The 17697-nt window shown below is 36.8% G+C and overlaps 1 long non-coding RNA gene across 1 annotated transcript in view; it reads right to left on the reverse strand.

Annotated features, from left to right (window-relative positions):
* Positions 1–5362: 5362 nt before the first annotated feature.
* The window catches only part of LOC138831590 (uncharacterized), a 34029-nt gene continuing 21694 nt past the window's right edge, over positions 5363–17697 (reverse strand). Inside the window, exon 3 of the long non-coding RNA XR_011373394.1 lies at positions 5363–5833. This is a non-coding gene — a long non-coding RNA (uncharacterized lncRNA). The remainder of the gene's footprint in view (positions 5834–17697) is intronic.

A 17697-nucleotide genomic window follows, 5' to 3' on the forward strand; every position in this document is an offset into this window, starting at 1 on the left:
TTAAATTAATGGAGTTCCTAACAAAATTCCAATTGAATGAACTTCTTTAAATCTTCTAGGACAGTAGTAGTAGTAAATGAAGTTCCACCCTTGGTGATTCTGTGCTTTCTTTTCCTGTAACAGGCTCCCTTTGGTCACATATTGACTCAGTTTCTCAAGGGTTAAACAGGTCAGAACTTTGCTAGATCCTCTGGAATTGCTATGACTACATACCTCAGGAAAAGATGAAATTAGTGCTTGTAGAATCCCTTTGAGATCCCTGATGAAAGATGAGTTGATAACATAAAGTATTATTATTGTAAACAGGCCTGGGATTGTCATCATGGGGTTACAAACCATATTTTCAACACTAATATCCTACAAACAGAACTTAAAATGTTCATGTACCTTCCAATACCATTCATCACATTGGATCAGCAAATGTTTTATCAATGCAATGACAAAATAAAGTTTGTGTGAAGATTACTTAACAAGAAACTAAAACTTGTTTCACAGCAAAGACAGAATGAATCACATTCTGAGTTGGGATAAGCATTAATGATACAAGCAGAAACTTGTTCAATTATATGCCTTGGAAGAGTCAACTAGCAAAGTGAAGAAGAGTGTAAATTTGTCAGCATTTCCAAAACAATTGCAGATTTTTGATGATGTTCAACTAATAGAATCATTCCCAGTTTCATATTATTACCTTAAAACTTGTAAATCTTAAGTGGAATTGTATTATTTATGTTTAAGATGAAGAACAAGGGAAGTGAAATTGACTTTCTTCTACAAATTTAATTTTTATGCCATTAAAAAGTATATCATTATAAAATTTATTGGAGAAAACCGAAGTCATTATTTTGTTAGTTTTCTGTGATACTTATTCTTTTCACCCCATTATATTTTGGATGTTCTGAAAGGTCTTATGGCTCTGATAAAGTTGTAAAATTATAATATGTTACTTCATTTCACATCACAGATTTGTGTTCTAGATATTCACTTTTATACATTGGTATTGAAAATATATTTCAAACCGCAAAGCTTGCTTTTTTTGTACTAACGGAGCTTGAACTCAGGGCCTATCAATTGAGCCAATCATTGGCCATTTTTACCTTTAGTTTGTTTCAGAGAGGGTCTTAAACTCTCACCCCAAACTGGTCTTGGACCATTATTCTCCTCCTTCCAACCCTTGTGAAGCTGGGACCACAGATACGTGCCACCATGCCTTGTTTTATTTTTCAGTATTGGAGTTTGACCTCAGAGGCTTGCACTGGTTATACAGCCATTCTCCTTCTTGAACCACAACCTTGCCTTATTTACATTCGTTTCCTGTTTTTCTTGCTCCTATGTCTGGGTCAACTTGAACCTGCAGCTGGCATAATAGGTGTGAACTAAAGCATTCAGATTTAAAAAAAAAATGATTGAAAGGGGATCCTTCAAAACTTTTCTAGCCTGGGCTCATCTTCAACTATCATCTTCCCAATCTTAGCTTCGTGAGTAACTGGAGTTATGGGAGTAAGCCACCATACCTAGCTGAGATAGTTTTTTCCTCACTTTTTTATTTGCTCCAGCTGGCCTCAAACCACAATCCTATCCCCACCTCTAGAGTAGCCTCAAAAAAGAAAAACAACAACAACAACAAAACCCTTATTTTTAAAATACTAGCCCAGATGCCTTTACAAATATTTCTTATGTAAATGAAGAAAGATACTTTAGAGTACCCAGGGATGTTATAGCACAGTACAAGCCTAGACTAAAAGTCAATTTCATTTCATTCTCTACGTATAGATTTGTTAGAATAAGGTTAAGTATATAATCTTTTCCAGGTATAACTTTGGTTCTCACTCATCAAAAAGGAGATTAAATTGTCTTCCTTCCTTCCTTCCTTCCTTCCTTCCTTCCTTCTTTCCTTCCTTCCTCCCTCCCTCCCTTCCTTCCTTCCTTTCATTCTCTCTCTCTCTTTCTCCCTTCCTTCCTTCCTTCCTTCCTTTCTTTCTTTCTTTCTTTCTTTCTTTCTTTCTTTCTTTCTTTCTTTCTTTCTTTCTTTCTTTCTTTCTTTCTTTCTTTCTTTCTTTCTTTCGTTGGTTATGGAGCTTGACCTCTGGGCCTGAGTGCTGTCCCTCAGCTCTTCAGCTCAAGGCTAGTGCTCCACCACTTAAGCTACAGCACCACTTCCAGTTTTCTGGTGGTTTATTGGAGATAAGAGTTTCATGGTTTTTCCTTCCCTGGGCTGACTTTGAACCATGATCCTCAGATCTCAGCCTCTTGAGTAGTTGGGATTACAGGCATGAGCCACCAGCCCCCGGCTTTTGAGACTGAATTTTCTACTTGTCACATTAAAGGAAAAACTGATCTGTAAGATGAACAAGCTCTTTTTGATTATGTCTGGTAACCAGATTTGGCGGATCTGGGAGAAAAGAATTGCTTTCAGTTATTTCTCAATTTAAAAGCCTCCACAGGAAATTCAGTGACAGAATAGTTGCAAAGCCAGGGTTTACAAACTTACTAGACATTTGGTTTCCTCAGTCCATTCTCTTTCCCTATCCAGGACAGATGTGTTCTGAAATGAAAGCAGGAATTTCAGGTTTACTAAGCACCTGGGTGTTTCCTAGTGCTTTTAATCCCAATGCAACTCATAGAGGTATGCCAGATTATCGTGAACTAGATCAAGGACTGGGAATTCAAGACATTATAGAAAAGAAAGAAATGTAAGCTGTTAATCTAGGTCTGTCTAGGGAGGTAGAAAAGTATGAGTAGAACCCAAACTATAAACTTTTGTAGTTTTGCTATTTTATTTCCTTTCTTGTCTACTTTTCTCCAAAACCTTTTCTATAGCTTTTCACCTTAGATTCCCTTTTATCCTCATCATTTTAGGATGATAGTTGGAGTATACACACAATAAATCCCTTCCTAGGAGGAGAGGAGGAGAGATCAACTTTATTAGGGTTGTTCTAAAAGATATTCCCCATTAAATATTCTTGTATTTGTGAGAAAGGAAGTTTTGTCCAGTGGCTAACGACAGACTGTTTCTATCAACTAGCTGTGAGCTCCTAGGAAGTCACTATGGGCCTTGGGTTTGTTATTATCAAAAAGGGGTAATAATAGCATGTTTATGCCTGTTAATTTATTCACTCTTCACAATTTTTAACCTGTAAGCAGTGAACATAGGAACAGAAGTAAACACTTTGGCAGTGTGAAGAATATGCTAAAGTTATGCAATTGCTACTTGTTGCTGGTGTTTGATTCAAGGGGCTAGTTAAGTGGGTCTAAAAACTCCATGTGAGAATAATGAAAGTGGTACACTGATTAACATGTATTGTGCACTTACATTGACATGTTCATTGGGAACTCTGTACATGTTAATTTGGAACTTTGTACAATCATTTAAAAATAATTAAATTTTTATTGTAATGTTTCAAGTGAAGATTGAAGAAGTTGTAAGTCTTGGATTTATGGTAATTAATTCTGTCTTTACTATTTTTAGAAACTATTGGCTCCTCTATAAAAAAGACATACGTGGCATAGAAATTAACTTAAGGGGACATGGGTAAAACTGTGGGTACGAAAGCTGGATACTTGTGAATAAATCTGAGTTTCTGATATCTAAAACAAGTATAAAAAATCTCATAAGATACTCGTTTGGCAGCTCTTTCTAAAGACATTGTGATTTGTTTTTTCAGATAAACCTTCATGAGACAAATAGGCAACATCATATTTCTCTGATTGTCTGATAAGGTGCTCCAGGGTGATTGCTAGTTATCTGTATTTTTTGTTGTTGTTGTTTTTCCTTTTTTCCTTTTGTACAAAGTTTTGATATAGCAGTAAATGTTTTTGTGTGTGGGAATTCCTGATAAACGTGTTGCTGACATGAAGGAAAAAGGAAGGACTAGCATGAGATAAGGACACATAGAAAAAAGGAGGAAAAAAGACTCTCGTGCTTGGTGCTAGTGAATCATACCTGTAATTCACGCTATCCATGGAGTTGGGTTGAGATCTGAGGATTTTACCTCCGATTAACCGCCTCTCTCTCTCTTTCTCTCTCTCTCTCTCCCTCTCTCTCTCTCTCCCTCTCTCTCTCTCTCTCTCTCCCTCTCTCTCTCTCTCTCTCTCTCTCTCTCTCTCTCTCTCTCTCTCTCTCTCTCTCTCTCTCTCTCTCTCTCTCTCTCTCTCTCTCTCTCACATACATACACACACACACACAGCTGGAACTGCAGCTATGGCTTAACTAGTAGAATAGTAGACTTGAACAAAAAAGCACAGGTCATTGCCCAGACACTGAATTCAAGCCCCAGGACTGGCACCAAAAAATAAAATAAGAAATGATTTAACCTAAAACCACAAAAGCAACAACAAAAAAAACCCTAAGCACCCTATGTCATATCCCTTATTGTCACTGTACCTGATTTTGGTACCCTGCATCGTGTAAATACATTTATCTAATTTGGGGCAGGGAAGGGGAATAACAAAATACTGAAACAAGGACACACGATGACTCATTGCAGCAATGATATCCCCAAGACACTATATTGGAAATGAACTTTACAACTTTAGGGGGGTGTGGAGTGAGGGAGGTGGGGGAGGGATGGGATAGTGGGAGAACAACAAAGGAGGGGGTAACAATGCTCCACAAGAAAGGTTCTCATTTCCTTATTCATGCAACTGTAACCCCTCTGTACAGCATCTTTACAATAAAATAAAATTTAAAAAGAAATAACCACACATCTAGTCAATTCTAGATAGGAGGGTGAGACCAAATTTGAAAATCAAAAGATAAAAAACACATCCAAAACAAACAGAACAACATAAGAAGAAAATTTTCAACCACCGTGGCACTAACAGAGCCAGAGCCAGAGCCATGAATAAAACCCTCACCATGTGGCTGGGCAAATGGTGAAATTTTCAGAAGTATTTTAGTATTTTGTTTTGCTGGTTTTGCTTTCCACTTCTTGTCGACTGCTCTCATATCTATAAACTTCCAGTGAGTGAGGCCTGATAGACACATCTACATATTACTGCAGATTAGTCTTGAAGTCAATAAAACCTCCTCGGCTCTGAAGGACTGCCCACTGCGATCATACAGCGACTAAATAGGCTGACACATAGAGGAAGAATGGCTAGGAATTACAAGTGAAAATTTTCTGAAAACCGTATGACAGGTCATGATGGGACTGGAAGGGAAAAAAAGCTTCCGTAGGGAGGTCTTGACTCCAGAATGGACGTATCTTCTTCTCTTTTCCAACTTCATCAAGAATGTATGATGCATAAGTACTACATTTTATACTCTACTTATTATCGTTTACACCTCACAAAAACCTAGCATGAGAGACCATCATTATTATGCTTTTAGATGGACAAGAAAACAGATGTATAGTCACATGAATCTGCTAGTTCAAGATCAAGCAGCTGAACAGAACCAGGTTGAAAGAATCAGAATGTGACATGAACAGCCAGATGTCCCAACACAGTGTGACACTCTTGACATGTAGTGGCTTAGGTTGGTTTTGGAGATGGGAGAAAGATGGCTCAGAGTATGTGTAAGAGCAGTGATGGTGTCTGTTCAGCTGGATGACCTGAAATTAAAAACACAACAACTGAAATATGTGTAAAAACTGAGTCACGGGCTGAGTATTTTGAGCAGTAGACAAAGACAATGTCTACTGGAGATCCAGAAAGAGTTTTTGCTTGTTTCCTGGATTTTCTCACTCACTGTGTCCAGCCGAGATTTGTGTAAATGATGTAAAATTAGAGCAGAAAATAATTAAATATGAAACATAGATGTACCAATTAAACTTTAAACAAAGGCAATGCTTCATCTCACAAACACCGGACACTCTGATAGGTGAAGCGAAATCTGAAACAGAAAATATGATAGCGGAAAAAGATTATTGAAAGAGAAGTATCATTGCTGTTTGCACTTAACATTTTAATCATCACATTACTGAGCATGAAATTAATGAACAATGAATGATGTTTGCTAGAGGTTTAGGAACCTTTGGAAAATACGGCTTTATAACTTATTGTATATATAGCCAAGAGATTACTGTTCAGATTATTGTACACAGATATAGCCACTCTTAGTGAATCCTTTTCACTTCTTTAGAAGGTTTTTGAGTGTACCCTTAATAAATTGTTAACTAGAAGGACACGGTCTTGATGAAACAAAATATTAATTGATACTGAGAATCTAACCATCACTAGTTGGTATTTTTTTCTGCCTCCCAGTGAACTTTTATGCTAAGCAAGTGTACTAGATTTTACTGGAGAAAGAGTAATTTGAGTAATTGAATGGAGTTCATGAATGTGTAGCTCAGGCTACTTCTTCCTCTCCATAAAGCAAATAAACCATGTGTGCTGCTGCTGACTCCACCCACTGGGATCATTTGCCTTCACCGGTGATTCTGGGAACATCCCTGAGTAGGGTTGTAATATAGCAGTGATCCATGTCATCTGCTTCCACATAATACATCAGCTCATGTGTAAGCCAGTGGCAGGTTTCTTCCTCCTACTTAATTAGTCAATTATAGTCAGTCTCTGTGAAGTTATATTTGTTTATTGGGGGAGAGACATGAATACAAGAGAAACAGGTCACAGGGTCATGTAATTTCCTTTTGTTGTCTGGGCCTTGTTGGGGCAATCCCCAAGGAACAGTTCGAATTTCTTTCTATGTTCTTACTTAGTCTTATATCCAGTGGGTTTATAACATATGATCATGCTGGAAAGGCCCAGCTACATTACAGAGTCTTTCTTCAGGAGAGTATGTTATCTGTGAACCCATTTACATCTGAATGTGGGGTAAAGACCCATCATAGCCATTACCTTCTAGCCACCACTTCTTGATGAAGCAGTCATCTATCTCAACCCCTAAGACGCCATAATATATTATCTGTCACAGATACCGATGGAGTCAGACATCTTAATTATCATTTTAGCCTTGCTACTTGTAATAGCTATGTCAGACTCAAATCTGCTCTTCTAGAATCTCATTATCCCCGCTGTCAGTGAAGATATGTGGCAGCACTCTAAAAGATGGCGTATCAACTCCAGTCTGCAGAGACAAGGACTCTCAGTCCTCTCAGAGGTCTGGCCTCCTGGCCCTATGTAAGGAGTACCCCCTTGTTTCTCTCATTTTTCATAATGAGTTCAACTCCAAAATCCACCTTCCCAAACTTTGAAGTTCCCCACTTCTAATTCCTCCACACAGTTTACATTTCTGTATTCAAATCCCCAGCATATCAGAACAAGTCCCAAGTATTCTTGCTTAAATATTAAATCCTAACTTACAGAAGTGTCTTCTCATATAAAGACATTCTCCTTCATCTGGCTCTATATTTTATGTACTTTACCCCAACATTATCTCCTCCATGGATCCCCTAGCTCCTATAAGTAGAAGTGACTAGCATTTACAATTTCTTCTTGTGGACATGCTAACTATCTCCAGAGCAGAGATTGTATTTCCCATACGTTTATGTTGAGCCTAACAGCAGTTGCTTTGAAGTGTTAACTTAGTTAGGCTATGGGGTCAGTTGATCAAACTCCATTTTAAATGATTCCATTCCATAAAGGTATTTTTTAAAGATATGATTAGTTAGTAGACATTGAGTAATGACATGTAGTAAACTTTAATGCAATGACTGGACCTCAGTTGAGGGCTCTAAGATCTCAAGACTGATTTTCCCTACAGTAGAAGGAATCCTTCTCAAGACTACAACACAGAAACCTGTCTGAGATTAGAGCCTGCTGGCCTGTGGAATCCAGACACAAAAATACCTCAGTAGGAATTCTTACTTGAATTTCTAGGTTTATTAGTCCTCATGATTGAAAGAGTAAGTTTCTGTCTGTCTGTCTGTCTGTCTTGGTCTCGGTCTCTCTCTGCCTCTGTCTCTCTGTCTCTCCCTCTCAAAAAGTAACATTCTATACTGAGAAGAAACCTTCTATCCTGAGGTTTTTGTCTTCCAGTTGTTTTAGCCTTCATTCTTCCAGAAGTAGTCCAAGACAAGAGAGAAACTTAGTGCAAGTTGATGATTTTGGAAGCACGTCTAGATATTAGGAGTAAGGGGGTGAAGGGCAGAGGAGATAAATATAGAAGAAGGCAAAGCCAATGCACAGGAACACTATTACGTTGGTTGCTACTATGGATAATGGATGCTCAACTCCCTATATACTCCTAAAGAACCAGATGAAATATCTCCCAGAATTCCCACACTCTTTCTGTTTCTCTTTATTTTACACTACTATTGTTATTGTTGCTATTATTATTGTTATTATTATTATTGGTATAGATTCTGCATATGAGTGATAGCATGCAATATCTGGCTTTTTGAGCTTGGTTTATCTCACTCAACATGATGGTCTCCAGTTCCAACAATTTTCCTGCAAATGACATAATTTCATTCTTTTTTATGGCTGAATAATACTCTATAGTCCCATAGGTTTTTTTTGTTCAAGTCTGGGCTCTGTTTTGTACATGTCTGGGTATCAAGTGAATACTGCTTTTGTAGACCTGTCACTCAGAGCTCAACAAATAAACACAATCATAAGCAACCTCCTGTAATCCAATTCTCTTACTCCTTTAATTTGACTTTATCTGTTTTTCAACTCCTAATATTTGATTCTGCCATTTTTTACTATTTGTTCTGTCCTCCCTGATAATTGAGAATGTTCACATGCTGTCTCAGCACTTACTGTCCTCTTACCTTAGGGAAGTTACTTAACTACTTCAGATCTCGGTTTACTTGTGTATAAACTGGGATAATAACAGTACCAATTTTACAGATTTGTTATGAGCATGGTTTGAGATAGTACATATAAAGAATTTAATAGTATGTCTGAAGCATACAAACTAGTCAATAAATGACAGTTCTTATCATTGCAATGGTGGTTATGGTAATGGTGGTAATATTTGTTTAGCTCAGTTAGATAGTATATTAGTTCATCTACTCTCTTACCTTTTGACCCCTAGTTTTATTAGAAATGACTAAGGAAGCTCAAATGTGAATTTATCCTCTCTTTATTTCTATTAGAAATGAAGAATTTTCCATACAAGAGGTAGATTAGACTATTTCTGGTCCATAAACAGAAGAAATCTGTTGCGTTAAACACAGTGGTTATTGTAGATGCTTAGCTATTTACTGTTAGCTTCTATTTTTACCTTATTTTGAAGTGAAGATCTTGCTTAAATTTGAGAAAACATTGAAATTGAGACCTAATCTACCTAAACACCACTCTTCCATTCTTGCTTTTATACACATTTATTGGTATTTCCTATGGCAAAGAAAACAAAGAAAAAAATCTATAGATTCCAAACCAGACCCACTGTTTGAGCTATTATGTAAACTCAGGTACCATAATGCATATTAACACATTCTCAAAGCACTTACAATATTTCATAAAATTAAAAAGAAAATCTTTATGGGTTCAACCAAGCAACAAGTCTTGTAACTCAATAACCTGAGTCTCAACTATACGCTACTTTTCATATTTTCAAATAATCAGAGCTTTTGACTGGTTTGATTACATCAAACAAATAAAATTCCTAAGAGTATTGTTTATTTCTGTTTATTGATGATTACTAAGCTATTAAGTAAAATCTATGGCCTAATATTTAAACTCAACAAAGTAGAAAGAAGTCTAATAATTTTGTTTTTGTTAATAATTTTGGAGATAAGATCCTATTATGTAGCCCATGTTGGCCTTGAACTCTCAATCTTTTGGCCTCAGCCCCTAACTACTTATATTTCAAGCAGGTACCACCATATTTAACATGAAAGGTGATTTTTTTTTCGTTTTTCTCTACAATTGTTAATTAGAACTGAACGGAGCCTGGTGCCGGTGGCTCACGCCTGTAATCCTAGCTACTCAGGAGGCTGAGATCTGAGGATCGCGGTTCAAAGCCAGCCCGGGCAGGAGAGACCGTGAAACTCCTATCTCCAATAAACCACCAGAAAAACCGGAAGTGGCGCTGTAGCTCAAGTGGTAGAGCGCTCGCCTTGAGCTGAAGAGCTGAGGGACAGCGCCCAGGCCCAGAGTTCAAGACCCACGACCGACAAAAAAATAAAAAATAAAAAAAAAATAAAAAAAAAAGAACTGAACTGAGTCTGTAACAAAGTGTTATCTCTTTACTCATTAATTTTTAGTTACTTATAGTAGCATGAATCTGTAGTCTGTATTTTGTTCCTTGCATTATGGTCTAATAATCTGTACTTTTTCCTCTCCCAAACCTACATCCAATCTTTACATGAGAATATTTGGATGTTTTTATTGCAATATGGTGCATAGAAACCAAGAACTGAGTACTTGGTTTGTTGTTATGGGTGCATTACAGATCCCAGAGAAATACATGTAGAAGACATGAATGACCAAGGCCCGTGATAGTGTTGAAGAAGAGTCACAGAATGCTAAAGCCCTGGAACCCAAGTCCAAGCATCGTAGAGAGGAGACAAATATTCCGTAAGAATGTCTGGAAGATATAAATGGAACTGAGCCATTGCTTTGTATTTGTGGCCTCTTTATAGCCACAATAATGTAGAAAGTAAATATTGACTTAACTAACACTTGTGAAAGAAGTTGTGTGGGAGACAGAGATCTATGATTTCGAGAAGGAATGTTGTAAGAAAGCTAAACACCAGTTTTTCCAGTACCAGGTCAAGAAGTAAAAATAATAATTTAGATAAAAACACATAATTTAATAATATGGTAACAAGTAGCAGAGGATTAGGATGAAATTCTGTGGTAAACCCATAGTAAAATAAAAAATAGTATTAAATTGAAAATAGGATAGGTTAATACACCTAATCTAAACATCCAACTTACTAACATGGTACATAGTAAGCTACCTGTAGTTTATGCTGCAGCTCAGCTGCCTGAGGGCTGAAACTCACTGTAAGAATTCCAAGAGAATTTCTTCACACAAGTGCTACTAAGGAAAAAAAAAACAAAACTCAAAATTTAAGAGGTACTTCCTATATGTATTTTTTTAAATATTATTGGAAAATCCAAAGTTTGAAAGTGGAACCACTATAAGTTGGGGACCATCTCTAGTATGGAGTCATTGAAGTTGATTTTAAGGAGTGAGAATTGGGATTTAAGATAAATTACTGTTATTATTTTTTTGTGTGTGTAAGGCTTGATCTTAGGGCTTGGGTGCTGACCCTGAGTTTTTTTGCTCAAGGGTAGCACTCTACCACAGCTCCACTTCTGGCTTCTTTGGTAGTTAATTGGAGATAAGAGTATCACAGATTTTTCTGCCTGGAACCATGATCTTTAGATCTCAGCCTCCTGAGTAGTTGGGATTATAGGTATGAGCCACTGGTGCCCAACATATTCTTTTTAAATAGTATATTTGATATTTACAAATTACTTTAATATAAATAAAAATTAAGTGTAAAGAGTCATGAAGAATACAACTATAAAATATATAATACATTAAGACTGATGAAGCCAGAACTAGAGATATATTGAGAAAAATATTCCATTCCAAGAACAAAATAAAGAACAAACAAAAATGTTTAAGTATTTCTAATTTAGTAAGTACAACTTGTGGCATCTTTGTGTATTCAAACAAGTAATTTAAGAATTACAGGTAAATATACTACCTTTATTAACTGTGCTTGAGAATTACATTATTTATTTATGTTCTTGAATAAATGATCACACTAATCACAATCAATGTAACTGGAAATATTTTTAAAGTTAGGATTTTTCTCAAACAAACTTTTTATATGTATTTCCTTGTTTCTTTGGATTTATTCCAATTTAATTCTCTACATGACTAGGTAAGGAAACAAATGAAACTTATTTTTATCTTCCTGTTTTTTGTGTATGCTGATGTGAGGCTTAAACTTGCTTCCAGTTGGTACTCTACAACTTGAGTTAGGCTTCCAGCCCAGCTTTCCGCTGGTTATTTGAAAATAAATGCCTTTGTGGAGTTCTACCCAGTCAGTTTTTGAGCCAAGATCTTGTAGGTCTCAGCCTTCTGAGTAGCGTGGATTACCACAGTAAATCAACAATGCCTAGCCAGAAATTCTTGACAAGCATACATTTATATATTTAGGTTCAAATTAAAAAAAAAAAAGTTAGTGGTATGCATGAGATGTCCTTAGAAATTTTAGAAACTCCACCCGGCACAGGATGTCTACTTTGTTTCATTCCTTTCTGCTCTATTCAAAAATGATGAGCAGAAAGAAACTATTTACCCATCTCTAGTCATAAAAACACTCCAAAATGCCAAATGTGCCAATATTCCTTCTAAAATTCTACAAATATTTAGTAGGAATTCGTTCACTTCCATTTCATTGGTTTCTGTTTTTGAATAGTAATCTGTTAAGATGTTATTGGTCTATGCTATGAAATGCTAAGTTTAGTAGCACATTAAAATCACCTGGAAGAACTTTAAAAAATACAAGTCAGGTCCAGAAAGACAAAGGACGCATGTTCTTTCTCATACATGAGAGCCAGCTCTAATTTATAAATGTGTAAGTAAACACGTGGTATTGTATTCAACTGAACACAAAGGTTTCGAAGTATGGTATTTGCAGGGGAGCATTCAAATGGTGTAATTCCTTAGAGAAAAGATTTCATAGTCCCACAAAATGAATATCAGAACACTGGCACTTGAAAGGTATAGGGGAAGGTCGAGGAGAGCAGAATAGACAAATGAAGACAGGATGCAGGAAACGCAGTAAATAATAGTCCATGCATATCCTATGAAAGTAGGAAAATTGAGGAGAAGGATTGGGAGGGATGGGAGAGAATGATGAAAGGTATGATATCCATCAAGATGCATGTACTTACAAACTGATGTGTTGAATGATAACGCCTTTGTACAAGTACTTGAAGATAAGAATAGAATAAAAAAATACATATCCCTGAGTACCAATCCAAGAATTTCAAGTATAAATGGTTTCTGGTGGTTTTACGAACCACTTCTGGTAGTAAATAATCTTTACAACTGATTAAAGTTTTCAGATCTGGTCAAGGCTACTCTTGGAAGTTAATATATCTGTGCATACTTAATTCATCTAATTCTGGAAATTAATATATCTGTGCATTCTTAATTAGTCTAATTTGGGATACTTGAGAGGGAGGAGGATCTTCTTCTTTTTTCTTTATAATCAGACCTTAATTCCTCACCAATTCTGAATCACCATCTTCCATTCAAATGAAGCTGACTTTCTTAATTACATTCTTGATGCCTGACAAGAGTGGGTATAGAAAGCAATGCATGCAAGCATCTTTTCCTTCATTTCTTTAGAGTCTGGCCTGCAGGAACACCTCATCTTCACTTGGGAGTTAATTGGGCTGGGCAGGGAGCTCCATTCAGCTGACTGGCCTTTTCAAGCAGTTCCACCCAATGAGACTCCACACAAAGCATTTAGACAGGTGTCTTTCCACTAGGGATCAAATTGAAGCTACTGTGTTCAAATGGGTGGTGCAGGAGGAGGGATCTCCTATATTATCATAGCTTAAGTGTTACATATAACAATTTAATTCACATCATCTGTTATGAACATTTGGACATCTAAAATCAACCTAGGATTCTGAAAATATCCATTCGCCCTTGCAATTTATTTTAAGGAGCCAAATATCTAGAGTCTTCTCCGGATATAGAAGGCTTTTCAGGTTTAGCAAACAGACAAATGAAAATGAGTGAAACATCATCATACAGAACAATAACCAAATAACACTTGTTGTGATGATATCCATTGGTTTGTCAGTGTGTTTCTTCTACTCTTCTCTTTTTACTCATAGTTAGTTATAGAAGTTTTCTGTACAATCTTTGCAGTTTTTCTGTAAATCTGAGACTGTCTAAAACACAAAAAGGGTAAGAAAAGACATGTACCTCATCAACAAGCATATGACAACAACTATTCAATGATGTCACACTGGATTTGTTTTCCCATAGGAAAAAATTTCTGCTTTTCAAGCCATTCTTTGCATGATCTAGCATCTGGTTCTTCCTCCATTCGAGATGTTTCTGGGTTTTCCTGAGCAAACATGATCTCACATTTATTCATGTTGATTATAGGCTTCTCCAAAAATAGGCCCCTTTATCTTCTCTACATTCTCTTCATATCTTAAGACCCACCAATATGTCACCTCCTTCCTAGTAACACCACAATGGTGCTTTCCTTATCCACAGTGCTCAGTAACTTTCTCCCTTTGAATGGTCATGGTATTTGCATATTGTTGCTATTTTATCATACCCTGCTGCAGTTTTTCTCATCAGCTTAAGTTATTACATGGCAAGGAGAAGCCATGTCTCAGCATTCTAAAAATCTAGAGAAAAAAGCAGACACAGAAGGGGCATACTACATATTGCTTAAAGAGAGTTGGTTCCAAAGGGATTGACTTTTTTCTCCAACCAGTTTTGGTCATTCTAGTGTTCACTTATCTTCTTGAACCTCCTCTGTGTTAGAGGGTTTCCATTCTTCCACCTGTTACCGAATTCCTGTATATGTCAAGTTTTCATTATAGCAGCTACTCATCTCTTTTTCAGCCTCAGCATTACTTACATGGAAGCAGGCATGCTTGATTATATTTCCTTGTGCTAAGACCCATTTAGTTTGTCAGAATTCATGGTTCAAGTCTTTTGTCAGGATTCTCTATAGGTCACTTGGCTCATTCACTTGTGAGCAGTGTGAATGTCTGGTTTTCTGAGTCCTAATACTATGCTGAACATCCCTACTCTGTGCCAGAAACACACTACTTCTATTACAACCTTGAGCCTGTGTTCACATCTTTTACTGTAATTTTTCTACATTCCAATATTCTCATTTTTACAATAAAAGTGGTAATATTGAGCAAGATGTGTTGTACTCATAAGCTGACATGTTGAATTATAACTCTTGTCCAGCTGTTTAAAGATAGTAGATACAATTTAACATTTTTCATTTCATCTTGTTGTTGCAATGGGAGGCAACAATGCTTAATAAGAAATGTGCTCATTACCTTGCCCAGGTAATTGCAACCCCTCAGTACGTTATTTTCACTATTAAAAAAATAAAAAAAATTCATTTCAATGGTATAATTGTTTTCCATTTATTTATTTATTTATTTCTGTATTTATTTATTTATGTATTTATTTATTTATTTAGTCAGTCTTGGGGCTTAAACTCTGGGCCTGGGCACTGTCCCTGAGCTTTTTAGCTTAAAATGAGTGCTCTACCTCTTGAGCCACAGCACCACTCTGGATTTTCTGGTGGTTAATTGGAGATAAGAGTCTCATGGACTTTCCTGCCCCTGCTGGCTTTGAAACAAGATCCTCGGATCTCAGCCTGCTGACCAGCTAGAATTACAGGCATGAGCCATTGGTGCCTAGCTCCCCTATTTTTCTTCACATTTTCTAGACACAAATGTTAAGTAAAACCTCTCATCTTAGCATTTTATAATTTGGCAAGTGAAAGATTAACGTGTGTGTGTGTGTGTGTGTGTGTGTGTGTGTGTGTGTGTGTGTGTGTGAGAGAGAGAGAGAGAGAGAGAGAGAGAGAGAGAGAGAGAGAGAGAGAGAGAGAGAGAGAGAGAGAGTACACATATCACATCTTCATAATACAAGGAAAAGCCGAGCGATGGAAAACATAAAAATCCCTCTCAAGTTCCAGAACAAGAAATAAAATGTGGATATTTATTAAAAAATAGTAGACTTGTTCTGGCTTAGCACTATCTTAGGACCTGGAAAGTTTTGGGGTCTGCTCCCATTGGAGTCCTATCTCTGAGAATGAAAATTGGGAGTTCCCAAAGTCAGCATTGTTTAGAGTCATGCTCCTTCAACTATCCCGCAACACAAGGGCTGTCTGTTAAACCATTGATTGCAGAAGCATCATAACGTAATGGTAATTTGAACCCACTGGTAATTGAGGTTATTTCGCAAGGGAGTACGCTTTAAAGGGTGTAGTTTCTTTTGTTTTATATTAATCACTCTTAATCTACCTATACAAAGGAAGCCACAGTTAACGCAAATATAAAATGGAGAAGTATATTATTTGTATGGTTTGAGTTACTCTACTCCTTATCCTTTCTCCTCCTATACCATGTCTACATATTATTTACTCTATCTGCAAGTTAAAAGTTACTATATACTTTGCTTGCCCATGTGTAAGAAAATATTCCTCTCCAATGTATCTTGTGTACTTGTTATATTATGTTCCAGCATAAGCACAATAGACAAGGCAAATATCACAAGTTCTTTCTACATACTGTTTCAGTCCAATAACATGGATCTAGCTGTTTGTGGCATGCAAAGTATTATTAGGAAAGTGATCTTCCTACTCAAAAGGATGGAAGAGAGCTCAATGTCCACTTTCTATTTCCACTAGAAAAAAGAGCAGAGAACACAGATATAACAACATAATTTCCAGATTTCTAGCTATTCTCTGTAAGATTATACCAGCTGTGCTTTGGCAATACATACCATAGTTCAACTTACAGAAATCTGACAAAATACCAAGAGAGTCCACAAAGTCTGGGTGAAGCTTACTGTCTTTGAAGAAAGATTAGTTGGCAGGGACTTACACATGTATCAATAGTATAGACCAAACCAAAAAATGACCGAAGCATTCTAGTTCAGACTCAGGGAGACAAGATAAGTTTTAGAAAAATACAACACAACCTTCAATTTTTTCTGTCATACAGTAGAAAGTGTTTATCTGATTGTGGAGAATGGTGCCCATTTCTCTTTTTTTCTCCCACCTTTTTGATTATTTTCCAGTCCATGAGAAATAGTGGTACTTCATGAGGACATTTGGAAATACAAGCAGTGTAGCCCTTCAGCTTTTGCTGTAGACCAACAAACAGTAGAAATGTTGAGATTATATACGATCAGTTAGATTTGATACAGATGTATTATATGAAACACTATTCAGAAACCGGTCAATAGATTCACCAATAGATTTGTTTTATGATATGGGGAGTTGAATCCAAGGCTTCACACACTAAGCAATTAATTGCTCTAGTACCTCAGCCATGCCACAGCCCTTTTGTTTGCATTTTGTTTTTGAGATAAGATCTTGATAACTGTTCTGGGGATGGCCTCAAACTCAGTCCTCTGGCTTCACTTCCTGAATACATCCAGAATGAGGGCATGCACCACCACAGCTAGTAACATTTACTTGATTATTTGATTATCTTTAAGTACTTGTACAGAGGAATTGCCATTTAACAAAGCAGCTATCCATACTATACACTTTGATCAATGTCACCTCTTTGAACAGTCTCACCCAACTCATCCCTTCCCTCACTCTCCTTAACTTCTTAGAATATACATCGAATTTTTGACTGCGTTCTCTTATTCTTCTCTTCATTCCTCTATCTCTTTCCTCTTTCCCCTTGACTCCACCCCACCCCTTTCAAGTAACCACTATTTGGTGTTTATTTTGTTGAAATTTGACTTTGCTTTCCTGTGGAATTATGTTGAGTTCTCCTTTGAATCTACCATATTTTAGTCAATAGTGAATAAGTTTTATTTACATATGAGCTTATATGTTAAATTTAGCTTTACATATTAAAAAAAAACATTTGGGGCTGGGAAGGTGCCTCAGTGGTAGAGCACTTGCCTTGCATGCATGAAACCCTGGGTTCGATTCCTCAGTACCACATAAGAAAAAAGAATAAAGCCGGAAGTGGTGCTGTGGCTCAAGTGGTAGAGCACTAGCCTTGAACTGAAGAGCTGAGGGACACCGCGCAGGCCCATAGTTCAGGCCCCACGACCGGACCACCCCCCCA

This window comes from Dipodomys merriami, unplaced genomic scaffold (assembly GCF_024711535.1).
Source record: "Dipodomys merriami isolate MVZ:Mamm:240054 unplaced genomic scaffold, mDipMer1.0.p SCAF_2, whole genome shotgun sequence".
Classification (NCBI taxonomy): Eukaryota; Metazoa; Chordata; class Mammalia; order Rodentia; family Heteromyidae; genus Dipodomys; species Dipodomys merriami.